Source organism: Panthera leo, chromosome D3, assembly GCF_018350215.1.
Source record: "Panthera leo isolate Ple1 chromosome D3, P.leo_Ple1_pat1.1, whole genome shotgun sequence".
In the NCBI taxonomy this organism is placed as follows: Eukaryota; Metazoa; Chordata; class Mammalia; order Carnivora; family Felidae; genus Panthera; species Panthera leo.
The window spans coordinates 17,693,640-17,709,499 of record NC_056690.1 but is presented as its reverse complement, the minus strand read 5'-3'; the positions used below and the strand labels follow the sequence as shown (position 1 = coordinate 17,709,499).

The window sequence follows — 15,860 nt, the reverse complement described above, 5'->3', positions numbered from 1 at the left end:
CTGGGGAGGGGAGAATGCAGACTCTGAAGTCAGAGACATGCAAGATGGAGCCATATCATTTCAAGTTGCTTCCCCTCCTGAAGCCTCAGTTTCCTCTTCTGTAAAATGGGCATGGCAATAGGCCCTTTCTCCTAGGATTGCTGTGACGATTGAATGAGATCTTTCCTGTGAAACCCCTGGCCCAGTAAGACTTAGTAAAGCTCCGTATGTCTGAGCCCCGGTCTCTCAGCCTGGCTACCGATGACATCTGAGACCTAATACTTCTTTTGTCGTCGGTGAGATGGAGGCCGCCTCGTACATTGTTTCTAGCAGCATCCCTGGCCTCTACTCCCTAGATGCCGGTTGCACTGTCCGAGTCATGACAACCAAAAATGCCTCCAGACATTGTCCAATGTCCCCTTGGCGGCAGACATGGGAAGTATGATTGCCCTCAGTTGAGGAAGCATTGGTCTAAGCCTTTATCGTTGTTATTAATTAACAAATTAACAATAATCTCCTTTTCACGTGAGGCTGAGGCATCTGACTTGTGAGGGGAGCAAAAGCCAAGTTAGACTTTGGAAGCTGTTGCTCACACTGCTGTAGGTGGTACAGGCAATTGGAAAGCTGATGATCTCAACGAGATTTACTTACCTGGGTGAGCGAGTAGTCTTTGTACCGAGGTTCGTATCTGAATTCTGAAACATCTTCACAGGTGCCTGGGGGTCTTGACAGGACACCTTGAATTTATAGAATTCCTTCACCCTCTTCAAAGAGGGGACATGTCAAAATTTCCAACCATCGAATGCCCCTTGCAGAAAAGTGAGAAAACACAGAACAGGAAATAGGAAAAGGAAACTCACTCGTAACTCGAATCCTGTCACTCAGAGATAATTTGTATTATTGTGTGCGTGTGTGTTTATAGAAATGGGACATAGAAATGGGCAACCAATCTTCTTCCACTAAATTCTTTTCTATTCCCTGCTTAAAAACCCGTGGCTCCCAGTGGACTGAGAAGAGCCAGGCTTCACAAGGGGGAAAGGCTGAAGCCATAGTCCATAGTTTGTGGCAAACCCGTCCTTTGCAGGTGTTACTTGGGCATGTGGGGGCTGGAGACCACAGACCTCATGCAGGAGGAGAGCAGAGGTTGGATTCCGGGAAGTCACATTTGCCTCTAGGATGAGGCACAGACACTTTTGGCCGCTGTTCATTCTTTCCAGGGCCTGACCTCAGTCTGTCTTTCTGGCCACATCCCTCACCTATAGTGTTCGGTCCGATTACTGCACTGGAATGCGTTTGCCCATCCACTCTTCTTGTTTTCATCCAGGGTTGTTTCCATACCAAACAGCAGCAAATGTCCTTACGCACTGCAACTGACCCTCGTTATTGTGGACTCTGTACTTGCAAATTCAACTACTTGTTACGATTTATTTGCAGCCCCTGCTTTTGTAGTCATTCGGGGGCACGTGCACACAGCAGAGAAAATGTTACTCATCCCAGCTGAGATGGAAGGAGGCAATGCTCTGCCTTATTTTAGCTCTCCTAATGTAAAAAAAAAGTGTTCTTTCACCGTATATTTAGCATTTGTGTGCATTTGGGCCATGATTGGCTATTTAAAATGGCCCCCAACTGTAGTGCTAATGTGTGGTCTGAGATTGGGAAGTGCAAGGAGGTGGGCGATGTGCCTTAGGGAGAAAATGCATGCATTAGATAAGCTTTGTTCAGGCCTGAGTTATAGTGCTATTGGCTGTAAGTTCAATGTTAATGAATCAACTATATAAATATACATTAATTAACAACGTATATATTAAACAAGGTGTCTTATTATCTTTTTAAATTATATATATATATATATATATATATATATATATATATATATTTGTAATGTTTATTTATTATTTTTGAGACAGAGAGAGAGAGATGGAACACAAGTAGGGGAGGGGCAGAGAGAGGGAGAAGCAGGCTCCAGGCTCTGAGCTGTCAGCGTAGAGCCCGCCGAGGGGCTCAAACTCACGGACCAGGAGATTGTGACCAGAGCTGAAGTCAGACGCTTAACTGACTGAGCTGCGGAATAAGCACCATTTTGTTATTATTATTTTTTAAAGTCATCTCTATGCCCAGTGTGGAGCTTGAATTTACAACTCTGAGATCAGGAGTCACATGCTCTACCAACCGAGTCAGCCAGGTGTCCCTAAAAAAAGGTGTCTTTAAACAGAAACACACATAAAACAAGGTTATATAGTCACTGGTTGATGAAATTGTTGTGACCGGAAGCCTGTTGGAACCGAGCCCTATATTTCCCCTAGGTGCAAGGATCTGATATTCGATGTTTGTGGTGACTTCATTATAGAATAGAACAACAGTGAAAAATGAGAATTAACTGTATCTTTGCGTGTAACCATGATTATTGCCTCAGGATAAATTTCTGAGAATGGAATTATGAGCTAACATAGAATAGCCCTTCTGAGTTCTTTTGAGGTTGTATCAGTCACCTCCTATTATGTAACAAACCTCAGTTTCCTCTGTAAAATGGAGATTTACAAAAAAACACATTATTTTCCATCAGCTTAGACTGTAGATTCCTTGAGTTAGAATCTGGCAAATTGGTAACACTGGGCCTGGTGAGCAGTGAGTACCAGTTCTGTTATAATATTTATTTGTAGTAAGCATCTGTGGCAGGTACTCTTACAAACAGAATCTCAGGTCAGCATCATTTTTCCCCATTGAAGAGATAAAGGACCTGAGACGTCGAGAAGGTGGCATGGTTCACCCAAAATCACAGAACCAGGACCGGTGGCAGGGCCAATCATGACACCAGGGTTTCTACCATCAGCTCAGTCCATCATAGCCATCAGGCATGGACTCAGCCCCCACCATGTGCTGGGCCCTGGGCCAAGTGCGCGAAATGCATTTTCTTGTGGATGTTCCCACGTCGCGAGGTGGTGTCAGACGAGGCTGAGTAGGGGGTGGAGTAGGGACTTTCATCCCCACTGGGTAGCCATGAAGACTTCGCCCATTGGTGTCAGTGGAGACCACAGGAGAAGTCTGGATTTCCACCCCCACTGAGGAAATGATGTGTTCATCTCTCTCCTCCAGGGTGGCATCAGAGGAAGCATAATAGAGAGTCAGGACTTTACCACTGTCTGATACAGTCCTAAACGTATGTAGAGGGAATCTTTAAGACAGTTATATGATAAACAAAGGAGACATAAAGGGAAATGAGTTTGCTAGACTTGACTTGAACTGGTGAAATGACACCAGTAGACTGTGAACATGATATAGGCTTAGCCTATCTATAATGTAATACTTAGAGCCACCACTCAAAAAGCTATACAAAGAGATACACTCAAAACCACTAGAGATAAATCGAAGTGGAATTCTAAAAAATATTCAAGGAACCCACGAGAAAGCAGGAAACAGAGAACAAGACAAATGAAAAGTAGAATAAGCATAAATCACAAAACAATACGTCAGATTAAGCTTTAACAAATCAACAATCACTTTAAATGTAAAGGGTCTAAATACACTAATTAAAAGATAGAGATTGGGAGAGTGGATCAAAACGCACTTCAAATATGTCAATATAAGCAGGTTGAAAGTACAACGATGGAAAAAAAAGATATATTATGGAAGCATTAATCAAAAGAATTCAAGAGTGGCCATGTTAATATTAGATAAAGTGTATTTCGGAGCAAAGAAAACTACCAGGCAGAGAGGAACATTTATAATGATAAAAAGGCAATCCACCAAGAAGACCTAGTAATCCTACATGTGTATACAGCAAACATCAGAGCTGCAGAATATATGAAGCAAAAAACAAAACTGAAAGGAGAAATGGACAAATCCATTCTTGTAGTTTAATATTTCAACACTCCTTTTTCAACAACTGAAAGAACAACTTGACAAAAAAATTGGTATTTTTTGGTCAATAGCAAGGACGTTATTAACCAACAGGATCTGATTGACATTTGTAGAACACTCTGTTGAACAACAGCATACACATTCTTTTCAAGTACCCGCTGAACATATACCAACATAGGCTATATCCTGGGCCATTCAAAAGGAACTTCAACAAATTTAAAACAATTAAAGAAATCGTACAATGTGTTCTCTGACCATGAGGAAATCAAATTAGAAAAGAATAGCAGAGACATAACAGGATAACCTCCAAACACTTTGAAACTAAACAACACACTTATAAATAATTCATGAGTCAAAGAGGCAGTCTCCAGGGACATTTAAACATACATTGAACTGAATGAAAACAACAATGCAAACATCAAAATGTGTGTCACACAAGCTAAAGCAGTACTGAGAAAGAATTATATAGTATTATATATTATATAGTATTAGCTAAAGTCTCACAGCAGTAATCTAAGCTCCCACATCAAGCACCTAGAACAGGAAGTGCAAAATAAATCCAAAGCAAGAAGAAGGAAGGAAATAATAAAGGGCACAAATCAATTAAACTGAAAATAGAAAGACAATAGCGAAAATCAACGAAACAAAGAGCAGTTCTTTGGAAGAATAGGTAAAAGTGACAAATCTCTAAGAATGATCAAGAAAACAAGACAAAAAGAAGTCACAACTAACCAGTATCAGGATGAAACAGGAACTATCACTACAAACCCTGCGGACATCAAAAGATAAGAACATTCTACAAACAACTCTATACACCTACATCTGACCACTTAAAGGAAATGGGCCAATACCTTAAAAAGCACAAGCTATCTTAAGTCACTCAGTAGGGAACAATTTGAAGAACAATATAGCTATTAAGGAAGGTGAATTTGCAATTTAACAGCTCCCCCTCAGAAAAAGTCTCTAGATCCATATGGTTTCACTAGAAAAGCCTAGCAAACATTTAAAGAATTAATAGCAATCTACACAATCTCTTTCAGAAAATAGAAGAGAAGGAAACACATCCCACCTCATTTAATTAAGGCAGTGTTATTCTGATATCAAAATCAGGCAGAGAGTACCAAAAAAAACTATAGACCCATATCCCTCATTAGTTTAGAAACAAACATACTTAAAAATGCATTAGCAAAGAGAATTCAGCAACATATAAAAAGAATTATACACCATGACCAAGTGGAATTTATTCCAGGCTTATAAGGCTGGCTCAATATTCAAAAATCAACCAGTCTAACTTCCCTTATTAATAGGCTAAACCAAAAAAATCATATGGTCATATCATTTGATGTAGAATAATATTTGACAATATTCAACAGCTATTCATGATTAAAACTCTTTTAAAAATAAGAATAAAGGGGAAACTTTCACAACTTGATAAAGAGTATAGCTAACCTCATAGTTAATGATGAAAGACTGAATGCTTCCCCCCTAAAGTCAAGAAAAAGGCATGGATGTTTGCTGTCACTATTTACTCAACATAGTACTGGAGGTTCTAGCCAGTGCAATAAGGCAAGAAAAGGCATACAGATCAGAAAGGAAGAAACAAAACTATCCCTATTTATGCATAACATGATTGTCTACATAGAAAATCCCAAGAAATCTAAAAAATACCTCCTGGAACTAATCAGTGAGTTCAAGAAGTTTGCAAGAGGTGTGCCTGGGTGGCTCGGTTGAGCATCTGACTCTTGATCTCAGGCCAGGTCATGATCCCAGGGTCGTGGGATTGAGCCCTGCATTAGGCTCTGCGTGGAACCTACTTAAGATGCTCTCTCTCTTTCCCTCTGCCCCTCCCCCCACTCACAGCCCCCCCCCCAAACATAAGAAAAATAAATTTTTAAAAATTAAAAAGAGAAGGTTGCAGGATGCAAGTTAAACATACAAACAAATTAATTATATTTCAATATACTTCCGAGGAACTCACAGACACTGAAATTTAAAAATACAATGCTATTTACAATTAAAAAAAAATTACTTAGGTGTGAATCTCACAAAACATGTATAGGGCTTATCTACTGAAGCAGACAACACAATGAAAGAAATCAAATAAGCAGACCTATGATGTTACGGATTAGAAAACAGCACAATAAAGCTACTGTCACTTCTCCCCAAACTGATATACAGGTTTAACACAATTCCTATAAAACCTCAGGAAGACGTTTTTGCAGATATAAACAAGATTATTCTAAAATTTATGTGGAAAAGCAATGAAGTTAGAATAACTAAAACATTTCTTAAAAAGGGAAAAAAGTGGACAGAAACAGTGTACCCAATCTCATGATTTATTATATAACTTCAATAATCATGACTGTGTGTTAATGGCAGAAGATAGATAAATAGATCAATGCAAGAAATAGAGAACCCATAAATAGGCCCACATAAATATGCCCGATGGATATCTGACAAAGGTGCAAAATTAAAAGTCAATGGAGGAAAGATAGCAATTCCAAAAAATGATACTAGAGCAATTGTACAATTGTTGGCCAAAAAAAAAAAAAAAAAAATTAACCTCAGGGCCCTGGGTGGTTCAGTTGGTTAAGCAGGTTAAGCATCAGACTCTTGATTTCAGCTCAGGTCATGATCTTGCAGTCTCGAGATCAAGCCCCACATTGGGCTCTGCACTGACAGTGCAGAGGCTGCTTGGGATTCTTTCTCTCCCTGTCTCTTTGCCCCTCCCCTGTGTCCTCTACCTCTCTCTCTCTCTCTCTCTCTCTCTCTCTCTCTCTCTCTCAATAAACATTAACACACACACCCCCAAATTAACCTCAACCTAAGTCTCAAACTTTATACAAAAATTAATTCAACAAAGGGACTCCTGGTTGACTCAGTTGAAAGAGCATGTGATTCTTCATCTTGGGGCTGTGAGTTCCAACCCCACGTTGGGTATAGAGATTACTAAAAAAAAAAAAAAAAAAAAAAAAAAAAAAGATAAACTTAAACAATAGTGCAATATGGATCACAGACTTCTTAGATTTAATACCAAAAGCATAATCTAAAAAAGAAAAATTGATGTGCCTGGTGGCTCAGTCGGTTAAGCATCTGACTCTTGATTTCAACTCAGGTCATGATCTCATGGTTGTTAGATCAAGCCCCACCTTGGGCTCCAAGCTAAGCAAGGAGCTTGCTTAAGATTCTCTCTCTCCCTCTTCCTCTGCCTCTCCCCTGCTCACATTCTCTCTGTCTCTCTCAAAATAAATAAATAAATAACTATTTTTTTAAAGGAAAACCGACAAACTGAATAAAATTAAAAACATTCTCTTTGTGAGAGACTACATTAAGAGGATGAAAAACCACTACATAATAGGAGATACTTTTGGAAACCACATAGCCGACAGAGGACTAGTACGTAGAATATATAAAGAACTCTCAAACTCAAAAATCAAAATGACAAATGGTTCAATAAAAAAAAATGGGCAGAAGACATGAAGAGATGGCAAATAACCATAGGAAAAGATTTCAACATGTTTAGCCATCAGAGAAATGCAAATTAAAACCACAATAAGATATCACTATTTACCTATCAGAATGGCTAAAAAATAATAATGACAACACCAAATGCTGGTGAAGATGCAGAGAAACTGGATCACTTATGACTCACTGGTTGATAGGGATGTAAATGGTACAGTGACACCGGCGAATAGTTTGGCAGTTTCTTAAAATACTAAACATACAATTACCATATGACCTAACCATTGTACTATGGGGAAATTATTTGTTAATAGAAAAATAGAAATGTATGTTCACACATAAATCTGTACGTGAATGTTTATAATGTTTATAGCAGCTTTTAAAATATATATATAATAAACCACTCCGGACTGGAAACAACTCTTCAAGGGCTGAATAGTTAAACTGTAGTACATCCATGCCATGGAATACCATTCAGCAATAATAAAGAATAAACTATTCACACATGCAACAACCTGGGTACATCTCTAGAAATTTAAACTGAGTGAAAAAAAGCCAATCCCATGGGGCGCCTGGGTGGCTCAGTCGATTGAGTGTCCGACTTTGGCTCAGGTCACGATCTCACAGTTCATGAGTTTGAGTCCCACTCATGCTCTCTCTCTAAAAAATAAAAAAAAACCCAAACATTAAAAAAAAAGCCAATCCCCAAAAGTTGCATTCTATGTCATTTTGTTTGTCATTCTTGAAATGGCAGAATTTGAGAAATTGAGAACAGATGAGTGGTTGCCAGGAGTTAAGGGGGGTTGGGTAGGAGGGAAGTGGGTGTGGCTCTGAACAGGCAACGAGATTTTGTGGTTTTGGAAATGTTCTGTATCTTGACTGTATCAATGTCAACATCTGGGTTGTTATATTGTACTATCATTTTGCAAAATGTTACCATTGGGGGAACCAAGATAAAGGGTTCATATGATCTCTTTGTATTCTTTCTTACACCTGCATGCGAATCTACAATGATCTCAAAATGAAAAAATTAATTAAAGGGCACCTGGGTGGTTCAGCATCTGATTCTTAGTTTCGGCTCAGGTCATGATCTCACGGTTCCTAGGACAGAGCCCTGCCTTGGGCTGACAGTTCAGAGCCTGCTTGGGATTCTCTCTCTCCCTCTCTCTCTCCCCCTCCCCCACTCACGCTCTTTCTCTCTCAAAATAAATAAACATTTTAAAAATTTTTAATTAAAAAAAAAAAGGCAATCCTTCTGTGGCTGCTCAATCATTTCCAACTCCTCGTTTGCAGAAAGAAGGAGTCAAAGCGGTGAGGATCAAGATTTATCAATGTGGTGTGAATTTTAATATTCTCTGAGCTTTGTCCTCTTCTGTCACTCAATTAGGGGTTTTGCCTGCTGAGATTCCTCCCGGGGTTTTCAGTCTCATTTATTTAATATTATTATTATTTGTTAATGCTTCCACAGGGCTAATTCACTCAGCTTCCAGGTTGCCCTGGCAACCCAAGACGAATGTCCCCATTGGGTACAAAGAGAAACCAGAAAAACGATGCGCTAAGGAGCCTCCAAATGTAGGTTTTACAATCCTTTCTTCTTCATACGTGAGCTGGCCCCTGTGTCATGTAGGATTTGGAATCACGCTTATTTTTCCCGATCATTAAGTTCCCTTTCATCTAGCATGTGTCTCAGGTCACTTTAGAGATCACTGGCTTTGAGAACTGGAGAAGACTCTAAAATCCAGCATCTCGGGCAGCTGGGTGGCTCAGTGGGTTAAGCGACTGACTCTTGATTGCGGCTCAGGTCACGATCTCACAGTTGGTGGGATTGAGGCCGGTGTTGGGCGCAGAGCTTCCTTGAGATTCTCTCTCTGCTTTTCTCTCTCTCTCTCTCTCTCTCTCTGCCCCTCCCCCACTCTCAAAGTACATAAATAAACATTAAAAAATAAAATAAAATCCAGCATCTCACCTGGATCCAGGTCCCTTCATGTAAGGGCCGGCTTGGGCAGAGCCAAGATTTCCTTCAGGCTCACAAAGGGACTGCTATGGTTTCTAGAACAGGGATGGGGCAGTTTTCTCCCAGGAAAGGGTTATGCAATTTTCCTGCTGTTTCTGGGAGTAGGAACTCTCACCTGACCACATTCAGGGCAGGTGTGGGGTGGGGTGGTAAAGTGACCTTGCTTCTGGCCTTGTTTCTTGTGCAAAAATCACCTCTCCCAACCCAGCGATAAAACCAGGAACTGAAACAGTCACCTGGAAGGGGAAGGTCTGGAGATCTTTCTTTCTCATTGTATTCCATGGTTGTTCTATGGTGTTATCATCTGGGGGGAATTGGTGTCCTGGGAGATTTTACTTCTAATCTAATCATTTAAAGACCCGGGATAAGTGAATCAACAAGTTTTAAACAACTGCTGTATGACAGGCAACTGTACTGGATGCTTTGCCATACCTTAATGCATTGAATCTGAACTCCTGAAATCTTCAAATCCCCTCCCTGAAGTAAGCATTTGGATGAGCCCCACTGAATAAAGAGAGTAAGACTCAGAGAAGGAAAATGACTTGCCCAAGGTCACACAACTGGTGAGTAGAGGAGTTTGAACGTAGGCCAAGTCTGTCAGGATCTAAAGTCCCTGTTTTCTCTGTTCCTTCATGCAGCCATAGAGGCAGTTGAGTGTAAGGGCTAACTGGCAAAGGGTGCAAATTCTGCCTTTAGGGGGACGTGCGTTCTATCATTAACTCTGCCTGGCTCAAGCTGTGTGATCTGGGGCAATTCATTTAACTTTTTTTAAAGTTTATTAGTTTATTTTAGGGGGGGGCAAGGGAGGGGCAGAGAGAGAGAATTCCAGGCAGGCTCTGCACTGTCAGCACAGAGCCCGACGTGGGGTTCGAACTCAGGAACCGTGACATCATGACCTGAGCTGAAATCAAGAGTCGGTTGCTCAAATGACTGACCCATCCAGGCCCCCCACTTCTTATTTTCTTCACCTCTATTGATGAGGATTAAGAATTGTTTTTTGTAGCCATAGGATTGTTGGGGGGGGGATTTCAGGGGATTTTGTGTTCAAAGCACTCAGATAGTCCCTGGCACATAGAAGCGATGGAAAATGTTGGCGATAATCTGTTCCCAAAGAGTAAGCCAGCTTGTTTCCTGATTCCTTCTCAGAGCACTGCATCAACCTTCATTTTCCCCAAGCCACTCAGAGCTCTGCTGCTATCAATGCCCTTGCTTCATTAAAAATAGGAATCCTAATAATAGCCAAGCGTTTTTGTGCATCACCAAATGCCTGGCATTGCACTAGGTGCTCTGCTATCATCATCTCTCATTTAGACGAAGTAAGTGGCCAAGTCTTGCTGCGGAAGGGATGCTCAGTCCCTCCTGTTAGTGGCTGCTTGAAGGCAAAATGAAACTCACCCCTCCACTTTGTTGAGGCACAGCAGTAGCAGCAACAGGTACCATTTGTGAAGGGCTCATCACAAGTTAGGCGCCCTACCTAATGTATTACTAAGCTCAAGGAATCCTTCCAGGGAGTGACTTCTACAGTCCCTACTTTACTGCTAAAGAAACTGAGGCCTAGAGAGGATAAGTAAGTTGCTGTTCTAGCTCTTTTGGTTCAAGGTGGACCATGATTTACATAACACACATTTTCTGCCTAAAATGAAAAATCCCTCCCTGCGAATTGCAAAGATGCCTTGCTTTGTTGATTCACTTCCTCGGGTCCAGTTTCCCCAAATCTTGGTATTTCAGAGCTTGGTATTTCAGAATGGGACTCTATTAACAGGACAGCTTCACGCGAAAGATCAGGAAATTTTGGCCTGAAGAGGCGAAGGGAACTGACCTAGGACACATCGTCTGAACAGCAGCCAAGATGAGACTCGAATCCACTGCCCTTTGGCCTGGCTGGCCCAGTTATTAAGCAAACGGGTGAGGGGCTTTGGCCAGGAAAAAGAAGGGAAGGACCTTGTATCTTTTATTTCCTCATCTGCAAAATGGGGTCAAGATGGGACCTCCTTGAGTAGTGGTGTGGCCCAGTCCAGGGACAGCCACCCTGTGCTAGGAATGCGACAATGGAAAGTGCAGGGCGGGCCTGAGCGCTGGCAGTCCCCAGAAGTGGAAGTGGGAGGGGGCGATGGCAGCAAGGACAGAACTTCGGAAGCCGGAGGCGCAAGTTCGAGAATTCGGGGCGGGGCTTAGAGGTTTACGGGTTTAGATAGGCAGTGGGCGGGGCCCGTGGGATGCTGAGACTAGGGTGGCTGGCCCGTGGGTGGGGCTTTCTAGAAGCGGGGCGCGGTTTCGCGGGGCCGCTGGGCCAGTTCGGCGGCTACGAGAGGGTAGGCGGGCTTAGGGAGCCCGGGGGCCGGCTAAGGGTTTGGTTAGGGCAGTGGGCGGGGCTCAGAGGAGCTGACGTTCCGGTTTGGAGAAGCTCTGGGAACCTTTGAGGAGCTGGAAGATGTGGCCCCGCAGAGCCAAGCGGGTCAGTGGGTGGAGCTCTAAGAATGCGGCTCCCCGTTTTGAGGAGCAGTGGGCGTGGCCCTCCGGCTAGTTGACTAGTGGGCGGTGCGTGTGCTCCGGCACCACCTTCCCCCGCAGCCCACCCGCATCCCTCGGCGCGACCAGAGGGGGCGCTAAGGAGAGTGGGGCGTGGAACGAGGGGTGGGAAGTGGGCTTCCCCTCCCGGAAGTGGGCGTGGCGCTCGGCAGCCTGAGGACCCTCCGGTTGGGCGCGGCGCGGCGCGGGGGCGGGGCCTGCGTGCGGCGGCGGTGCCGGCGGTGGCTGCCCGCGCCCCTCCCCCGCGAGGCGCTCAGTGCCAGGCGGGAGGCGGCAGCGGTTGGAGGCTACGCCGGGCTTTGCAGCGGGGACTTCGGCGGCGGCGGCGGCGCCTCAGGCACTTCGGCCCTGGTGAGCAGCGCGCGCCGGGCGGGGCCGCTCGGGAGCGAGCCGGCGGGCCGACTGGCCCTCTCAGCATGTGCCGGCGCCGGCTGACAGGAGCCGGCGGGGCGTGGAGCAGGGCCCGGTGGAGGGGAGTGGGCTGTGGTGGGCGCGCGGGGCGCGGATCCTTGGGCCGGGGCTCCCCCGGCCGGTGTGTCTCGGGTTGCAGCCGGGGCTGCTGGCCGATGTTCGGGACCGAACCCCTTGGCCTGGGGAGAGAGAACTGGGATCCCTTTGGGAGGCGGCTGCCCAGGGGAGGCTTTCAGGGCTCCAGACCCCTCCCGGCCGGGTGAGGAGCCGCGGGCTGAGTGGGGACGGGGCTGCCCGAGGAAGGATTTGAGGGGCTGGGGACTCGCCTGGCTGGGTGGGGCCTGGGGTGGGGAGGGGCTGCTCGGGGCCAGGGCGCCCAGCCGGGGGGCCCCCGGGCCTGGGGGCGGGGTTTGAGCCGCCCTGGGGAGCCAGTGGGTGGGGGGTTGGCCGGGGCCGGGCTCACGTGGGGCCGGGGCAAGCTGGGGCCCTGCGTGGGAGGGGTAGAGGGCGGCGGTCTGGCCCGAGGACTGCTGGCTGTGGGTGCGAGGCCAGCGCCGGGCCCTGAAGCTCTAGCTCGGGGGTCGGGAAGGGCGGGGCACGGCTGGAGCTGGAGTAACGTGGGTGGGGGGCGGCTTGGGAAGCGCACGAGCCGGGCGGTGGGAGCGGCGGGCTGGGAGGGCTGGGACTGGCGGGGGGTGGGGGGTGTTGGTCTCGAGGAAGAACGGAGCTGGCACGCTGCTTGCAGGGTCGGGGGCCAGGAGCGTCTGAGTGAACTGGGTGATTCCGAGATGTGCTCCCCCAATAGCGGAGCAGCTGGCGAGGGACGCAGTCAAAAGGAGCGAGGTGCAGGTGGGGCTCCGCTGCGCCTAAATGACTGGGGATGAGGTCAGATGTTGAGGGTGGAAATGCAGGAACCCAGCTCTCCCGCCTGTCCACACGGGCGCGTACACACCAGCTCTCCGTCTCCCAAATGCTTTGAATGTGTTGGGGGAAGTGGCAGGCTGCAAGGGAGCGCCGAGAAGAAAGGGGCTTCCTCTTGGAGGGAGGCGCTGGCCCTGCGGTCCTTTTTTGGGAGCGTTCAAAGGTTTTTTTTTCTTTTCTTTTTTTTTTTTTTTTTTGATCGCTGGAAAAGGAAACGTAGGCTTTACGGCATCATGGTTTAGAATCACATCCTATATTTGGCCTTAATGTAGGCTGCCCTTGTTTTGTGGTGTCCAGAGTACTTCCTCTACATGTTGGAAACGTGGGATTCAGTGTGAGAAGCAAATTGCAAGTTGTTCGTCTCCCCCAGGATAGGAAGATACAAAGGCCTTTCTTTCCTGTAAGACATTTAAACAATTGAATATAGTGCGAGGTTTTAAACTGGTGCTGGGTGGTGAATGTCTTTAGTTTCGGTAATAGTTATCACAAAATATTAGGCCCTCTTACCGCAGCCTTCCTGCCTGGGATTACGTTCTAAAACAGTACTTGTAGGGCTCTTAGTCACTCCATATAATAATGCATTTCATTGTCCTTATCTGGCAGAACTCTCTCCTGACACCAGGGCCTGCTAGAATAGACAAAAACATGATTAAGTATAAGCAGTTGCTTTGTACCGTCTGTTCATTTGTGAAGGCAAATAGATATCTGTTTATATATCTTCACTTTCTGCATTCTCTGTAAAACTGAAGAAATGGGAAAAATCTGTTTTGGACTTGATTCTGTGTATTTCAGAAAACGAACTTTAGGAAACTAATTTTCTTTTCGGAGTGGAGGTACATTTCAGAGACACGGTGTTTGGGTGTGAAGTCTACTAGTAACCCTGGGGTCTGAGAGGTTGCATAAATCTGTGGAGGCAGGGAATGAAATAAAACTGGGAATTGTGTTGTAAGTTAGGCCTGATGTTCAGTGTTTTGTGATAGGTGATAGTCTTGTGTACTGAGGATTGAACAAAGATTGGTATGAAAGTCGGGTACACACCTTTTTGACAAATCCAGAAGGTGCCTTTTCCGTATTTGTTTTTTATTATTTGTGGAAGGTACATTAAAGCCCGATGAATTTCTTTTTAATTTTTTAAAAATTTTTAAACTTTTTTTTTTAACGTTTATTTATTTTTGAGACAGAGACAGAGCAGGAACGGGGGAGGGGCAGAGAGAGAGGGAGACACAGAATCTGAAGCAGGCTCCAGGCTCTGAGCTGTTAGCACAGAGTCCGACGCAGGGCTCGAACTCACGGACCGTGAGATCATGACCTGAGCTGAAGTCGGACACTTAACCGACGGAGCCACCCAGGCGCCCCAAGCCTGATGAATTTTAATAGACACATACCGGTGGGCTATCACTGCACATAGTATTGAATGTGCATGGTCATCTGTTACTTTGCAGATTGTGCTAATCAGCATTTATGTCTATTAATTTATATATGGTTTAGAATTAGGTTCAGGGTGACAAATAGTAGTTTTTAAACACTTTATTTTTTTTGATTTACATTTTACGCTTAATGCACCTGTCACTTTTGGGATCCACTTCAACCATGAGGAGGAGAGTCACTCCAGTGCCTGTGAAATGGAATGTTCAAAAGGATAAATGATAAGTTCTCAGTTATGTGACTGGGAATGTGGAGATTCAGTTCTTTATAATGGCAGATTGTTTCTTAATGCTTTGATTTGTCACAAACTCGTACTTTAGAAACAGATATTGTTACCTGGGCTGTTTTACCTTTGACTTTTTCAGAGGTGAAACAATAAGAAATTAGGATGCCTCTTGCATATTCAGGGTACAAATACATGTTCGTTTTTCATTTGGTGACTTCCCTATGTTATCCTGTTTCTGAGTTAAAAAAAACTGTTTTCTGACACTTCTCTGTCTTTTTCAACTTAAGATGCCTTTTCTGTATTAAAACATGGAAATCGTCATGAATATTTCAGTATGACCTAGTACCCAGAATCTTAAGTAATAGAATCTCTCTGGGTTTTCTTTGCCCTAGTTTGGATCCTTTAAAATGAGTGAGCAAGATTCTATACTCCTTTTTGAGAGCTTGTTTGTATTTTAATAGTGCATAACAGGATCTTTTTTGTTTTATAACTGCTTTTTGAGGTAGAATTCGCATACTGTACAATTCACCTGTCTAAAGTGTACAGTTCAGTGGTTTTTATTATATTCACCCACACTTTTAGAACCTATCCATCAGTCCAGAAAGAAACTCCAGACTTATTAGTGGTCTTCCAGCCCCCCCATTCTCATCCCTCCCCTGCCCTACGCAACCGCTAGCCTACTTTCTGTCACTATGAATTTGCCTGTTTTGGACATTTCATGTAAATTTCATATAAATCATTCAATACTGGTCTTTTGTGTCTGTCTTTTTAAATCATAATGTTCTCAACATTTGTGTTGTAGCCTGTATCAGTACTTTATTCTTTTCTTAATGGTCGAATAATATTCTGTTGTATGGATATACCGTGTTTTGTTGATCCATTCATCCGTTGATGCACATTTGGGTGTTTTCCCCTGTTTGGTCATTATGAATAATACCGTCGTATGAACATTCCTGTACAAGTTTCTGTGTGGACATGTTTTCATTTCTCTTGAGAATTGCTGGGTCATACTGGTTACTCTGTGTTGAACTATGA

At 44.3% G+C, this 15,860-nt stretch overlaps 1 protein-coding gene across 2 annotated transcripts in view; it reads left to right on the top strand.

Annotated features, from left to right (window-relative positions):
- Positions 1-15,860, top strand: part of CORO1C (coronin 1C) — an 89,530-nt gene that overhangs the window by 1,369 nt on the left and 72,301 nt on the right. The window contains exon 1 of one of the 2 annotated variants that reach the window (XM_042909555.1): positions 12,092-12,193. The exons of the other annotated variant lie outside the window; for it this stretch is intronic. The gene's annotated coding sequence lies outside the window, so the exon portion shown is untranslated. Of the gene's footprint in view, positions 1-12,091; positions 12,194-15,860 lie in introns of those variants that run through there. 2 annotated transcript variants of the gene reach the window in all.